Source organism: Odocoileus virginianus, chromosome 34 (genome assembly GCF_023699985.2).
Source record: "Odocoileus virginianus isolate 20LAN1187 ecotype Illinois chromosome 34, Ovbor_1.2, whole genome shotgun sequence".
NCBI classification, from domain to species: Eukaryota; Metazoa; Chordata; class Mammalia; order Artiodactyla; family Cervidae; genus Odocoileus; species Odocoileus virginianus.
Genome location: NC_069707.1, coordinates 28583087 through 28598407, shown reverse-complemented (window position 1 = coordinate 28598407; position 15321 = coordinate 28583087). Strand labels below are relative to the sequence as shown.

General features: G+C 38.9%; 1 long non-coding RNA gene across 1 annotated transcript in view; it reads left to right on the top strand.

Moving 5' to 3' along the window:
- LOC110130892 (uncharacterized) overlaps positions 1-15061 on the top strand; it is a 28723-nt gene extending 13662 nt beyond the window's left edge. The window contains exons 2-3 of the long non-coding RNA XR_002312007.2: positions 8789-8851; positions 15006-15061. This is a non-coding gene — a long non-coding RNA (uncharacterized lncRNA). The remainder of the gene's footprint in view (positions 1-8788; positions 8852-15005) is intronic.
- Positions 15062-15321: the final 260 nt, after the last annotated feature.

The window sequence follows — 15321 nt, the reverse complement described above, 5'->3', positions numbered from 1 at the left end:
CATCTATTTGCTATAAAGTGATGGGATGGATGCCATCATCTTAGTTTTTTGAATGTTGAGTTTTAAGTCAAGGCTTCCCTAGTAGCTCAGTTGGTAAAGAATCCGCCTGCAGTACAGGAAACCCTGGTTCGATTCCTGAGTCAGGAAGTTCCCCTGGAGAAGGGATAGGCTACCCACTCCAGTACTTTTGGGCTTCCCTTGTGGCTGAACTGGTAAAGAATCCACCTGAAGTGAGGGAGACCTGGGTTCAAACTTGGGTTGGGAAGATCCCCTGGAGAAGGACTTGTATATACAAAATGTTAAATCCTAAAAATGTTCCAGCACGCAAGCCAAGCTCAAATGTTGACATAGTTTGGAGCTGAGAGACAATGAATTAATAATGACATAATTATCTCTAAATATATTCTATAAATAGCCTGCTTCATTTTTTTTTTTTAGTCCTTTCATGTTACTTGAATTATTTAAATTTCATTGTGGACTTTCTACCTCTGTTTACTTCTGCCGTCTCTTTAATTCTAGAATCTTTAAAAATGGCTAGTGTACTGTCGCTCTTTGTTCAGTTCAGTTCAGTCGCTCAGTTGTGTCCGACTCTTTGCAACCCCATGGATCACAGCATGCCAGGCCTCCTTGTCCATCACCAGCTCCCAGGGTTTACCCAAACTCATGTCCATCGAGTCGATGATCCCATCCAACCATCTCATCCTCTGTCATCTCCTTATCCTCCTGCCTTCAATCTTTCCCAGCATCAGGGTCTTTTTAAATGAGTCAGCTCTTCACATCAGGTGGCCAGAGTATTGGAGTTTCAGCTTCAACATCAGTCTGCCCAGTGAACACTCAGGACTCATCTCCTTTGGATAGACTGATTGGATCTCCTTGCAGTCCAGGGGACTCTCAAGAGTCTTCTCCAACACCACAGTTCAAAAGCATCAATTCTTCCATGTTCAGCTTTCTTTATAGTCCAATTCTCACATCCATACATGACTACTGGGAAAACCATAGCCTTGACTAGACAGACATTTGTTGGCAAAGTAATGTCTCTGCTTTTTAATATGCTGCCTAGGTTGGTCATAACTTTTCTTCCAAGGAGTAAGTGTTTTTTAATTTCATGGCTGCAATCACCATCTGCAGTGATTTTGGAGCCCAAAAAATAAAGTCAGCCACTGTTTCCACTGTTTCCCCATCTATTTGCCATGAAGTGATGGGACTGGATGCCATGATCTTAGTTTTCTGAATGTTCAGCTTTAAGCCACCTTTTTCACTCTTCTCTTTCACTTTGATCAAGAGGCTCTATAGGTCGTCTTCACTTTCTGCCATGAGGGTGGTGTCATCTGCATATCTGAGGTTATTGATATTTCTCCCTGAATTCTTGATTTCAGCTTGTGCTTCATCCAGCCTAGTGTTTCTCATGATGCACTCTGCATATAAGTTAAATAAGCAGGGTGACAATATACAGCCTTGATGTACTCCTTTCCTATTTGGAACCAGTCTATTGTTCCATGTCCAGTTCTAACTGTTGCTACCTGACCTGCATACAGATTTCTCAGGAAGCAGGTCAGGTGATCTGGTATTCCCATCTCTTTCAGAATATTCCACAGTTTATTGTGATCCACACAGTCAAAGGCTTTGGCATAGTCAATAAAGCAGAAATTTATGTTTTCCTGGAACTCTCTTACTTTTTTGATGATCCAGCAGATGTTGGTAATGTGATCTCTGGTTCCTCTGCCTTTTCTAAATCCAGCTTGAACATCTGGAAGTTCTCGGTTCACGTATTGCTGAAGCCTGGCTTGGAGAATTTCAAGCATTACTTTCCTAGCGTGTGAGATTAATGCAATTGTGTGGTAGTTTGAGCATTCTTTGGCATTGCCTTTCTTTGGGATTGGAATGAAAACTAACCTTTTCCAGTCCTGTGGCCACTGCTGAGTTTTCCAAATTTGCTGGCATATTGAGTGTAGCACTTTCAGAGCATCATCTTTTAGGATTTGAAATAGCTAAACTGGAATTACATCACCTCCACTAGCTTTGTTTGTAATGATGCTTCCTGAGGCCCACTTGACTTCACATTTCAGAATGTCTGGCTCTAGGTGAGTGATCACACCATTGTTATTATCTAGGTCATGAAGACCTCTTTTTGTACAGTTCTTCTGTGTATTCTTGCCACCTCTTCTTAATATCTTCTGCTTCTGTTAGGTTCTTACCATTTCTGTCCTTTATTGAACCTGTCTTTGCATAAAAAGTTCGCTTGGTATCTCTAATTTTATTGAAGAGATCTCTAATCTTTCCTATTCTATTGTTTTTGTCTATTTCTTTGCACCGATCACTGAGGAAGGCTTTCTTATCTCTTCTTGCTATTCTTTTGAACTCAGCATTCAAATGGGTATATCTTTCCTTTTCTCCTTTGCTTTTGGCTTCTCTTCTTTTCACAGCTATTTGTAAGGCCTCCTCAGATAGCCATTTTGCTTTTTTGCATTTCTTTTTCTTGGAGATGGTCTTGGTCCCTGTCTCCTGTACAATGTCACAAACCTCCATCCATAGTTCATCAGGCACTCTATCAGATCTAGGCTCTTTAATCTATTTGTCACTTCCACTGTATAATAGTAAGGGATTTGATTTAGGTCATACCTGAATGGTCTAGTGGTTTTCCCTACTTTCTTCAATTTCAGTCTGAGTTTGGCAATAAGGAGTTCATGATCTGAGCCACAGTCAGCTCCCGGTCTTGTTTTTGCTGACTGTTTAGAGCTTCTCCATCTTTGGCTGCAAGGAATATAATCAGTCTGATTTCAATGTTGGCCATCTGATGATGTCCATGTGTCAAGTCTTTTCTTTTGTTGAAATCTGAAGTGTAAATAAAACGTTCATATCACAGATCATCAATAAACTGAGATCTTTACCCCTTTCTCTCAAGCTTCTATCACTGAGAATAGTCTGTTAGATGACTTGGAGTCATTTACTAGAAATTATATGCTCATGTTCTAGAGTAGACAAATATAAGTTTGAAATACATTTGTATAGAAGTGATCTATCCTTGGGAATATTGTGTTGGCCAAAATGTTCATTTGGGTTTTTCCTTAAGATGCTATGGAATAACTTGAATGAAGTTTTTGGCCAACCCAATGCTTAATCTAAATATAGTAAAGCTTAATCATCTGTTAAATGAGATAACAATAATTACTAATGTGTTAGCAATAATTGCTAACATTTTTTAATGTGTTTCATATAGTAACCAATTAATCCTCATAGTACAATGAAGTAGGTCCTGGTTTATAGATAAGAAAACTAAGGTATAGAGAAGCTGAACAATTTGCTATGATGGCTAATGATGGATGGAGACACAATGTTTGAACTTAGGAAGTAAAATTTCAGAACCTGGATTCACAGTGTCAGTGTTCAACAAATAGAGTTTTATAAATGTTAACTTTTTTGTTATTATATTAGTGACTGTTCCATTCTCTCTGTATCCACTCATCCTGTCTTACCTGCATGATGAGGAAGCCTTTGGGAGCAGAATTTCTCATCCTTCTTTAATCAATATCCTCCTTATGGTTTTTCAAAGCACTTGAACATGCTTTCCTGTTCTGCATTTTCCAGTGGCATGCCTCAACCACTTGATGTGCAGGACCTTCAGCGAGCCTTCTGGAGCACATCATCCCTCTCCCATCCCCTCCCCAGAAACATTATGCTTTATGTCGTTCCTTGGTGATGTTAGTTTTTTTTATATTTAAAGGAGGAACATACCACACGCTCTCATAATTTTTCATACTATTTGCTCTGGCTGGAATGCTTATTGCCTACGTTGTCCACCTATTAAAAGTGAGTCAAAAGGTAAAAATTTCCAGTTATAAAATAAATAAGTCCTGTGTATTAATGTATAGCATGATGACTATGGTTAATAATAATATATTGCATATGTGAAAGTTGCCAAGAAGAGTAGATCTTAAAAGTCCTCATAATCATAAGAAAAAGTTATTGTAACTGTGTATGATGACAGAAGGCTTTCCAGGTATCTCAGTGGTAAAAAATCCACCTGCCAATGTAGGAGATGTGGGTTCGGTACCTAGGTTGGGTACCTAGGTTGGGACTGCAGCATGCCAGGCCTCCCTGTCTATTATCAACACCCAGAGTTTACCCAACCGCATGTCCATCGAGTCAGCGATGCCATCCAACCATCTCATCCTCTGTTGGCCCTTTCTCCTCCTGCCCTCAATCGTTCCCAGCATCAGGGTCTTTTCAAATGAGTCAGCTCTTCGAATCAGGTGCCAACGTATTGGAGTTTCAGCTTCAACATCAGTCTGTCCAATGAACACTCAGGACTCATCTCCTTTAGGATGGACTGGTTCACAGTTCTAGAGTCTGGAAAGTCCAAGATCAAGGTGCTGACCAATTTGATATCTGGTGAGGTTCCACTTCCTGTTTGCTATTTTCCTTCTGTGTCCACACATGACAGAGGGGGTAAGGGAGCTCTCTGGAGCCTCCTTGAAAGGGCACTAACCCATTCATGATTTTTTTTATGTTCATGACCTAATCACCCGCAAAGCCCCAATCTCCAAATACTGACACCTTGGGCATTAAGATTTAACATATGAATACTGGAGTCGGGGGAGGCAGGGATGCCAACATTCAGTCTCTAGCAAGTACTTTGAGGGTAATGATGGTGGCTGTTCATCTTTATATTTCCACTATCTGTCACATGCTCTATAGACAACAGGCACTAACTAATTCTATCTTGACTGAATTTTGTTCTTTCTGTATCACTCAGAAAATGTCAAAGCCTCTGTTAAAATTCTTAAAAACTGAAAAAAACTGAAAACCTCCTTACCACTAGTTTTTATTTTAATCTTTACTTCTTAGAAATTCAAGAACTTTAATTTCTTAAACTTGAAAATTTCTTGGAAAAAACACAACTGAGTTTACTAGTAAACACTGATCCCTAATTACTGAACTCATTCTACTGAAGAAAGTCTTGGTTAAACTGACTTAAACCCACTGGGAACTTGGCTGGGAGTAATGAGAGAGGACAGATGTGGGTGCTGTGGGCTGACTACTAGTCTAATGTATGCTGGACACGTTTGTTGCCCTGGAATGATCACCACATTCTGTCTTTGCTCTCTGAGTCATAGCTACTCATTTCTTTTCTCTGGAGATTTGCGCATCTGAATCTTCCTCCCATGGCCCTTCTTCACCCTATTTATAAAGTTAGATTGTTTATGCCCAACCTCTAGTTTTCCTTGTAGTAACTCCAGGACTCTTACAGAATTGAGGCCCAGTTGTGTTCTTTCTAGCCTCTTTTCTGAGAAACTACAGCAATTATTCTAATCTTATACTAGCTGCAGAGGCCCTGACTTTCATGGTCAGATTATCTAGAAAATAAACTTCAAATTTCATGCATTGGTAATATCTTAGAATAAAGGACATGTACATGTGTGTGTTTTCTGCCCAACACCTCTCCCTTCTTATTTTGGTGAAAATACATTGATTTTCTTATGGAAAAGAATGCCTCTCCCATTGCATGTGCTTTTGGAGGGGATGTCAGTGAAAGAACTTTACCCTTTTAAGGTCAAGACATGAACACTTGAACTAAGCAAGGACAATCAGACCTCTCTCTGGAAATTAAATCTTGAATGGAGTAACACAGTTGCTGATTATTAGACTGATGGCTATGCTCCAAAGAGAGAATTCATTCATTCTGACTACTGGATTATTGGAATTGTCCTGTTTCCTGTAGTGTTCTCACCATTGCTGGATTGTTCAGCTTTTTATTCCGTTCTATGAATGACTTCATGCCTTTGCAAGGAGCTTCCCTCGTGGTTCGGCAGAATCCTCCTGCCAATGCAGGAGACACAGGTATGATCCCTGGGTCAGGAAGATCCCCTGGAGAAGGAAATGGCAACCCACTCCAGTGTTCTTGCCTGGGAAATCCCAAGGAGAGAGGAGCCTGGTGGTGGGCTACATTCCATGGAGTCTCAAAGAGTTAGACAGACCTTAGCAACTGAACAGCAACAACAACATGAGTGAAAAGTCACTCAGTCATGTCCGACTCTTTGGACCCCACGGACTATACAGTCCATGGAATTCTCCAGGCCAGAATACTGGAGTGGATAGCCTTTCCCTTCCCCAGGGGATCTTCCCAACCCAGGGATTGAACCCAGGTCTCCCGCATTGCAGGTGGATTCTTTACCAGCTGAGCCACTAGGGAAGCCCACATACCTTGGTAATAAATCATTTTTTTGTGTCCTTAAATCAGACAGAGTTGGTTTACATACCAAGGCTCGAAATGACAAATGCAAACTCTTGTTGCATTATTCTTGTTGCACTGTTCTTCCCAGAGACTGAGACCCAGTGTTGGAGTCCCAATGTCAACTATGCTGAATGACCAATACCAAAACAATTGAGTTTTTCAATAGTTTCCCAGTCTTCCCATGACTGGGAACTGATGTAACTGATAGATCCCATGCTTTGCTCCGTTGAGCTAGATTTCTATGTGGTCAGCCCTTGTCTTGATGATAGATCTTCATCATTCTTCAGATGAATTCAGTATCAGTCCAACCTTGTCCCACCTACTTCCATTATCTGAACAAACTTTTTCTTCTAAGCTTTACTGAGGTATAACTTATGAATCATAAGATACACCTATTCTAAGTATGTGGTTCAATGGTATGTATACATTGTGTAATGATCACTATAATCCAGTTTTAGATCTTATGCCCATCTTGATATATTTTCCATGGCACACTCATGGATCCTAACACCATGTACTTCACAGACCATACCAACACCAGACTTAGGCACATTGCAATCAGTCCTAGAAATCTGCTGGTGCCCTCAGAAATAATGTAAAGGGAAAGTGGCTGTGTGGTAGATTCAGAGGCAATTATTATATTATTGAGGGAGCAATGTTGAGAGTCAAATAGAAAAAAACACTAGAAACCCCAAATGGGATCCAAATAATAGGAATCAGCAAGAAAGATAAGGTAACAGGAAATAGGCCATATGGAAGGAATGCCATGTGCTCCGATTTACTGCTGCTGGACAGACTTGGCTGCTTTTAATGGATGTGGCATACATCTGTTTGATGATGCCATCTAATGCCTGGTACCCCCGATGTTTCAACCTCCCTTAATATGAATTTTTAACAAATGGGATTGAAAATATTAAGATATATAAGATTAGCCTTGGGACTAAGGTTGAAGAGTTTTTATTCTTACTCCTTCCCCACTCATTTTAATGTGAACCTGTATGTGAGAAAAGTAGGTAATTTATATAAATAAAGTAATGATGACACTTTTTTCTCACTCATAGTATGTCACTTAAAAAATTATGTCCTGGCCCTGTCTCGAACTTATGGATGAATGGCCCTATATAGGAGTATCAATAAATTCAGTTTGCAGATTTCTTAGATTGACTATAGAGGACTGATAGTGATCATAAGATCTGATATTGAAACAGAACAACTGAAGTGAGCTTGGGAGGGAATAAAACTTTTAATTTTTCCCTTCCCTAGTAGCCTTTGCCATCAGAGATCATCTCTTCAAGGTGGCATAAAGTTGGGTGGCCAGCCTGGCCTTCCTGTTGCTTTTGTACATGGAGTTCTGAGTTTGATTTTCAGCAATTTCAGCCCTGTGGCTACAGGAGATAAGGGTCGCCTTCAGGCACACATAGAAGCTTTCAGGTCATTTGCATGGCACTTAATATATGTCTAATTTATTCTTTAATTTGACAAATACTTGTTAAATGCTAACCATGTGCCAGCTAGGCACATGGCCTACTTCAGTGAACAAAAAGGGAAAGGTACTTTTTGTGGCTCTAACGTTCTAGTATATAAATGAGTCTCCCATTTTAATACAGTTTTGGATTGATTTAAATTTATTCCAAAATAAATAATTAATGACAGCCCCTGCATGTTGCTGCTGCTGCTTAGTCGCTTCAATCGCGTGCAAATCTGTGTGACCCCATGGACTGTAGCCCACCAGGCTCCTCTGTGCATGGGATTCTCCAGCAAGAATACTGGAGTGGTTTGCCATGACCTCCTCCAGGGGATCTTCCCGACCCAGGGATCAAACCCAGGTCTCCTGCACTGCAGGCAGACTCTTTACCACTGAGCCACCAGGGAAGACCGACAGCCCCTGTGTAGCTGTGCCCAGCAAGCAGCTACTGCATGACATCGACCTGTAGACACAACACCATCCAGTTGTTACTCAGATGAGACTCAAGCTTGGCAGGGTGTCAGGAGTCCATTCCTATCAGTAAACGATGTCTGGGACTCATCTGTTGTCCTAAGCCTGCTGTTGAGTGAACCCGTGTAAACATCTATGTGGCCACCAGTGGTAAGCTCGTTGGTCCTGACCCCGGCCCCACTGTGTACCTTGACTCTTGCCTCTGTTCTGCATTTGCACTTCGTTTTTTGCTGGTAATGGATTGCAGCCCTGAACCCTGGCCAAATCGTCTGGGCCTCAGAACCTCACTCGTCTTGCCAGCTCTTTCTCTCTGGGGGATCTGGATGATATCCTGATATTCTCCTCTCTGCCGCCCACTGGCTGAGGCCGTCTTACGAGCCAGATATCCCCTTCCTCTGTAAACATAAAACTGTCATCCGTTGGATAATAACATTTCCCACATAACCATTCTCCAGTGCCATGCTCCCCCTCAGCTCCCCCTCAGGAGATGATGACTATCAACATTCATCTGGACTGGACTCAAGTTTTTGAGTCCCCTTAGAAGCTGAAATTGGGGGGAGCTCTGTCCGTCATGCTGGCCCTGCCTCCACAGTCTTGGCTTACTCCTGTCTCTCCTACAGGTCTGCAGCTGGGGTTCTCTTCTGAATCTGCTGCCAAGGCCAGTCGGATCACAACACAAAAGCGTAAGAATTTTCAGCAGCCTGTGGAGTCTGCTTTTCTAAACAGTTCTTTGTATTTTAATATATCTTAATCATAGTTATCAATACTGTTTTATACTTTCTGTAGCAGATTAGCCCTCCTACACAATATGATTTACAAAAAATGTCTAAAAATTCAGATGCCACACCAAACATTTATACTTTTGTGCAAGCAGTATGGTCCTATTCCAGCATACCCATGAGTGATCAGTGTTTCTTCTAATTTCAACAGTGATACATATTTATTAATCCTCCACTATGTTTATGGCACCATACCAGGTGCTGCTATAACTATTTTTCCTTTCCAGGGAAATTATATTCAAATATGGAATAAGGAGCCCAAACTCATTCAACTGGACTAACTTTGCTCCTTAAAAACTCAACATGCCATAGCTATGTGCTTAAATCTGAATAAAACAAGATGATGAAATGAAACATTATTTTTTTGGGAGCCTGGTGGGCTACAGTCCATGGGGTCACAAAGAGATGGACATGACTGAGCAACTAACACAGCATATTACTGTATGAATAAATAGTCAAAATGAAAACTGTCTCTAAAAATCATAGCATATATATGTGAAGACTGTATAAGTTACACATTCCTTTGCTATTTTGTGACATGGTCAATTCAGAGTGTCTTACCATTAATCTTGAAGACATTTAACAATGCTCACTTTTCCTTTGAAAGTATATGAGTCTGGCTTGCAACAAAAATCTCATAATATTTTACTTCTTTTTGATGTACTCTGTCAAATGATGTCTAGAATAAGTCAACTTTAACTTTTTAAATTAAAAATAAATTAATTTAAAAAATATTGTTCCAGAGTTTTTAGCAGTTTTAACACATATTTACATTTTATAATGCTTCTGTTTAGTCGCTAAGTTGTGTCCAACTCTTTGTGACCCCGTGGACTGTAGCCCACCAGACTCCTCTGTTCATGGGATTTCTCAGGCAAGAATGTTGCAGTGGGTTGCCATTTCCCTCCCACATGTTCTAATACTCTTACTATAATAAAGATAAATGAAGAGACAACATTTTTGTGTGTGTATAGGATTAAACCCAGGCCAATTGTTTCATTGTCAAACTTCTTTCAGAAGGCTTCTAATGGTGAATTTTAATTGCAGGCTTGAATAATTAGGACCTTTTGGTTTCTGTTTCTTAGATACTTCATTAGTGGAAAACAGATTGAAATGTGGGATAAACCAGAAAACAGATAAATCTCTTTAATGGTTTTATGTATTTATGTGATGATATCTGAATTAGAAATATCAATCTTTTGATTCTGTACTTTAAATGTTACATCTGTGAACATAAAAACCTACAAGATTATTACTTTCTAGGAAAAATATCTTGTTCAAGTACTAATAAGTGATCCATGTTTTATATAATTATTATACTATTCCAATGTGTTTCCTACAGTATTTTGCTCTGTAAGACTTTCTGACCCAAACATTTATGATTAAAGACACTATTATAAATCAAAGCATAGTTGCCTTGTAGAAGAAGGCATTTGATCTTGAATAGTGCCAGAAGCAAGTATATGAAAAATAGTATTACATAATTGATGTTTCTTCAGATGATTCTCCCTTTTTAATGGAAGCTTTGCTTTCCCCATAATTCAGTGGGGAAGGCTACTCATTCCCATATGGTCACATTTTACTCAGTAATGTTAATTAGTAATTTTCTTGTTTGTTGAAGCATGTACTGTGAAGTTGAGATGCAGATTACTTTTTGTCCAATCAGACTATTTATAATTGGTGACATAAGAATGGGTCTTGATTATCAATTATCAGAGATAATACTAGCAAATGTTTTATTGACTTTATGTAAAACAAACTTCATGGAAGTTAATTAAGTCAAATAATACTTTAATAGGAACTGAAGCACTAAAGTTGATTGGCACTTACTTAGGTTCTCGCTCTATGTTTGGTATTTTGCTAAAAAAAAGCACATTATATTCTTTATATTTTATTTAATTCTCACTGTGAAATATGTGCTGTTGTTATCCTTGTTTTAATGTTTCTGAAGCTTTTGCTGCAAGGAAAAGTAGCATGTTTAAGGACAAGCAGCTACCAGGTGGGGAATTGGGGATCCTGAGCCAGGTAATCTCACTCAACATCCTCTGTACCAGGAGCATCTTTCTTTTATCTCTCTTACACAAGTATGTCTCATCTTTGCTAACTCAGAAGCTTATTAAGGGAAAGACTACCTTTTGTTAAATCTTAATGTTCATCACTTGCCTTGGGTGCAGTAGGAATCTACAAATGTTTGGTGGAAGGACTGTCAATAAAAATGTAGTGGTATATGGTAATAGTTTATGGTAATGTTATTATTTTTTATTTCTTAAGGGTTAAATAGGATCATTGATGTGATTGGTTCACATGATTATTGCCTAATGTATTATAAAAGTCTCATATACTGATTATATTATTACTGATTTAATCACAAAGTCATTTGCTATTCTGATATTAATGAAATGACTTACAAATTCCCTGATATAGTTTTGCTGCCAAGGAGTGCAAACTTTCATCAACAAATACTTACAGAGCATCAACTGTGGGCCATGTGCAACTGGAGCAACTGGTCATACAATGGTGAACAAGAAAGATAAGGTCTCGCTTTTATGGAGCTTAAATTCTAGTGTCTAGAGATGTGGTGAAGGTGGGGGTGAAATGAGAAACACATTAATTATCATCAATCTGCCACAATTTGTGTGCGATGCTTCTACTGGAGTGCTTGGCACATAGTAGAGACTGGATAAACATTATTTATCTGCTTCATCCTGGACCATTAGTCTCTCAAAGCTTTAATCTTAAATAAAAAACAAGTGAACAGAAAGAAGATCTGAGCTTAGACAGAAAAGCAATAGCATTAAAACTGTGATGTGTATCTTATCTTTTATTTATTTATTTGGCGGCACCAGTTCTTGGTTGTGGCATGTGGGATCTAGTTCTCTTGTGCTGTGTTGTGCTTAATTGCTCAATTGTGTCTGACTCTGTGAGACCCCGTGGACTGTAGCCCACAAGGAGAAGGCTCCTCTGTCCATGGGCCTTCTCCAGGCAAGAACACTGGAGTGGGTTGCCGTGCCCTCTTCCAGGGGATCCTCCCAACCCAGGGATCAAACCTGGGTCTCCTGCATTGGGAGGTTGAAGTCTTAGCCACTGGACAACCTGGGAAGTTCCTGTATGTCTTAACTTTCAACTCAGAGATATGCCATTCTAAAGGACAATCAGTTCACGTAAAGCATTTATTTATTGTGCTGTTTTTAATTCTTTCTGGCATTATCTTATATTAATGGCATTGGTTTTAAGTAAGAAAGCACTCTGTTGATTTTACTGTTATTACATATTATGTTAAATTTGAGTCCCTTTATTTGTTGTGATTATTACAGTGTATTTGAAAAAGGCATAATTACAAGAACTTTACTTTGAAAAATCCATATTATAACTTTTAAATATTCAGAGTGAGTCTTACTTTTACTTTTTAGTTATTTATATTTTTAAAGATTCCTTTCTGAAGATTTCTTCTTTAGTTCACTAAACACACTTAATATATTCATTCATTCAACAAAGTCATCTTGAGGTCACAGCAGTGGAGAAAAAAGAAAATTCTGCCTTCAAAGAGCTTTCTTGTGAGAGAGTTAGAAAGTAAAATAAAGTAATATATTATAAAATATGTTAAAGCATGACAAGTGCTATACAGTAAAATAAATCAGGAAAGGGGACAGAGAGCGTTGAGAGACTTTTGAAATTTTAAGTATGTAAATATTATTCTGCTTCAGTTTTTGAATAAATAAAATATAGTGCTTCTGTAGGGCTTCCCTGGTAGTTCAGCTGGTATAGAAACCGCCTGCAAAGCAGGAGACCCCAGGTTCAATTCCTGGGTTGGGAAGATCCCCTGGAGAAGGGATAGTCTACCCACTCCAGTATTCTTGGGCTTCCCTGGTGGCTCAAATGGGAAAGAATCTGTGGGTTCGATCCTGTGTGAGGAAGATCCCCTGGAGGAGGGCATGGCAACCCACTCCAGGATTCTTGCCTGGAGAATCCCCATGGATAGACGAGTCTGAAGGGCAACAGTCCATGGGGTTGCCAAGAGTCGGACACAGCTGAGCGATTATGCACAGCACAGCACAGAGTTCTGTACTAGTAGTTTCTGGCTACCATCCCACCTCGTCATGAAAATACATTCTCTGTGCCCCAGGAAGTTACCTACTATGTACTACATCACCAGGCCGCATCTCTCTCCTCCCCCACCCCCCACTTTCCTGGCTTCCATTTGAGCTCATCCAGTTGGTAGCGAGGCAGGAGATGGGAAAGCAGGAGAGAGAAGTGTTTATCCCTCCTTTCCTACCTTCGCTACAGTTCTAGTAATGGCTGTGTTCATCCATAATCACAACTCATCTTTGGGTACCCCTTTGTCTACCATTCCATGTCTCACTAGGCTCCCTGTCTTTGCACTTCAGTTTTAATAGGTTGGTAAGGCTTTCTTACTGTTGCTGTTTTCTGTGTACTTCACTTTTCTTGTTAATGCCCTTGGTCCTGCCCACACACTGGTGCATAGTCCTTTCATTAAACTCTCTTGAGTCAAAACCTTTGGAGAATGCTATCACTCTTTTCGCTGTGACTCTGACAGCTCCTAAACAATTTCAGAAGAGATATGGCACAAAGTATTGGTAATAGTAAAGCCCCCCCAAACTATATAGATGATCTTGGTAGCATTTTGTTCAATAGCAAATACATTCAATAACGTATAACCATAAAGCATCATTAATAAATGATGTTATATATACAGGGTAAAATATTATTTGTCTCCACAGTGAGACTTAAGACAGTAGAAAATGTGGAAGTAGAAATAAATTATTTGAAGTGGGATGTATCTACTCTAGCACTGCAACCGATGTAAAAAGCAAGAGAGTCTTTGAATAAGAACTGAGAGGTAATATGCACATGTGAAGATACTTGTATTTGGGTGGTGAAATCTACTAATCTTTTCAATTTCGGAAGTTTAGATTATTAAAAATTAAAATTATTTGAAATGGTTTATGAATATTAGTACTAGGATATTAAAATTGTTATATTTGTATAAATCAGGATAAATGGTCCAAGCAAAGGAAAAGCAATTACTAAATTCTTAAACTGTTCTTACATCTTAATTATAAAACCAAGTGATAAATTATTAACACACCACTTCCAAGGTTGAAATAAGGTTCTTTTAAATAGAAAATATTATTTTCAAGTAGTTTCTAATGGCTGGTACTGAAGGCATAATCTCTTCCGTAAACAGATTTAGAATGAAGTATAAACAGAGGAAAACTTGTTACTACTGGATAACTTTATTAGATAAATTGGTTCTTAGCCTTGCAACAGCCTTTGCTTCTACTTACCTCTCTTCTAAAATACTCAAATTTCAGATATCCACTTGATACACTCAGAGTCCATGCCCCTAACTAAACCCTGCTTCTCAGTTACTTACTTTCATGTAAAGCTGGAGCAGACATTTTAAGGAGATTTTAAGGAGAAATGGATTTTAAGGAGTGGATTTTAAGGAGAAATAAAAAAGGAGGAAAGAATTAATTACTTGAACTTTAGGTATATTTTCTATTTCTCAATCAAGAATTAAAAAAAGAAAAACCAATCTCATTCTTAAAGAAATGCTTTTGAGAGGGGATTCTGAAACATGATATTCCAGAGTGTATGGAAAATTGAGATATTCTGATGAAATGCCAGTGATCAAAGTCCAAGTGACCATACTTAAGCCAAATCAGTCTGAAAATCAATTTCTTGGTGAACAGTAATTGTTTTTTTAACTTAGCAACCTCATAAAGATAACAAACAAGTTAAATATTAACTGAAAGAAAAACCAAATTTGACTTATTCTTTAAATTTTGCATGTTGTTGCTAATCACAAAGGACAAAAGAATTACCGTAGTGATTAAGCTGCTGGCTAGGACCCTGGTTCATTGAGCCTAGAATCTTGTCCTCATGTATGATACCAATGATATTAATGTTAACATTAAGTGTGAAGCTGATTCATTTTATTTATTTTTATTAATTCATTTATTGAGCACTTATGCTTGGTAGTTCAACTTTGATTTATCCACAGTCTCTTTTGAAACTCCCGTGTTTCAATCTCTTGCAGAGGAACATCAAATATTTGACGGGTGGTTGGAAGGTTCTTACCTATCCTGTGGATAGGTAAGTTTTACTTTTATTCTTTTTTCCTCCCCCCTCCCCCGTTTTATTTATTTATTTATTTATTTTACTTTATAATATTGTATTGGGTTTGCCATACATTGACATGAATCCACCATGGGTGTACATGTGTTCCCCATCCTGAACCTCCCTCCCACTTCCCTCCCCATCCCATCCCTCTGGGTCATCCCAGTGCACCAGCCCCGAGCACCCTGTATCATGCATCGAACCTGGACTGGCGATTCATTTCACATATGATAATT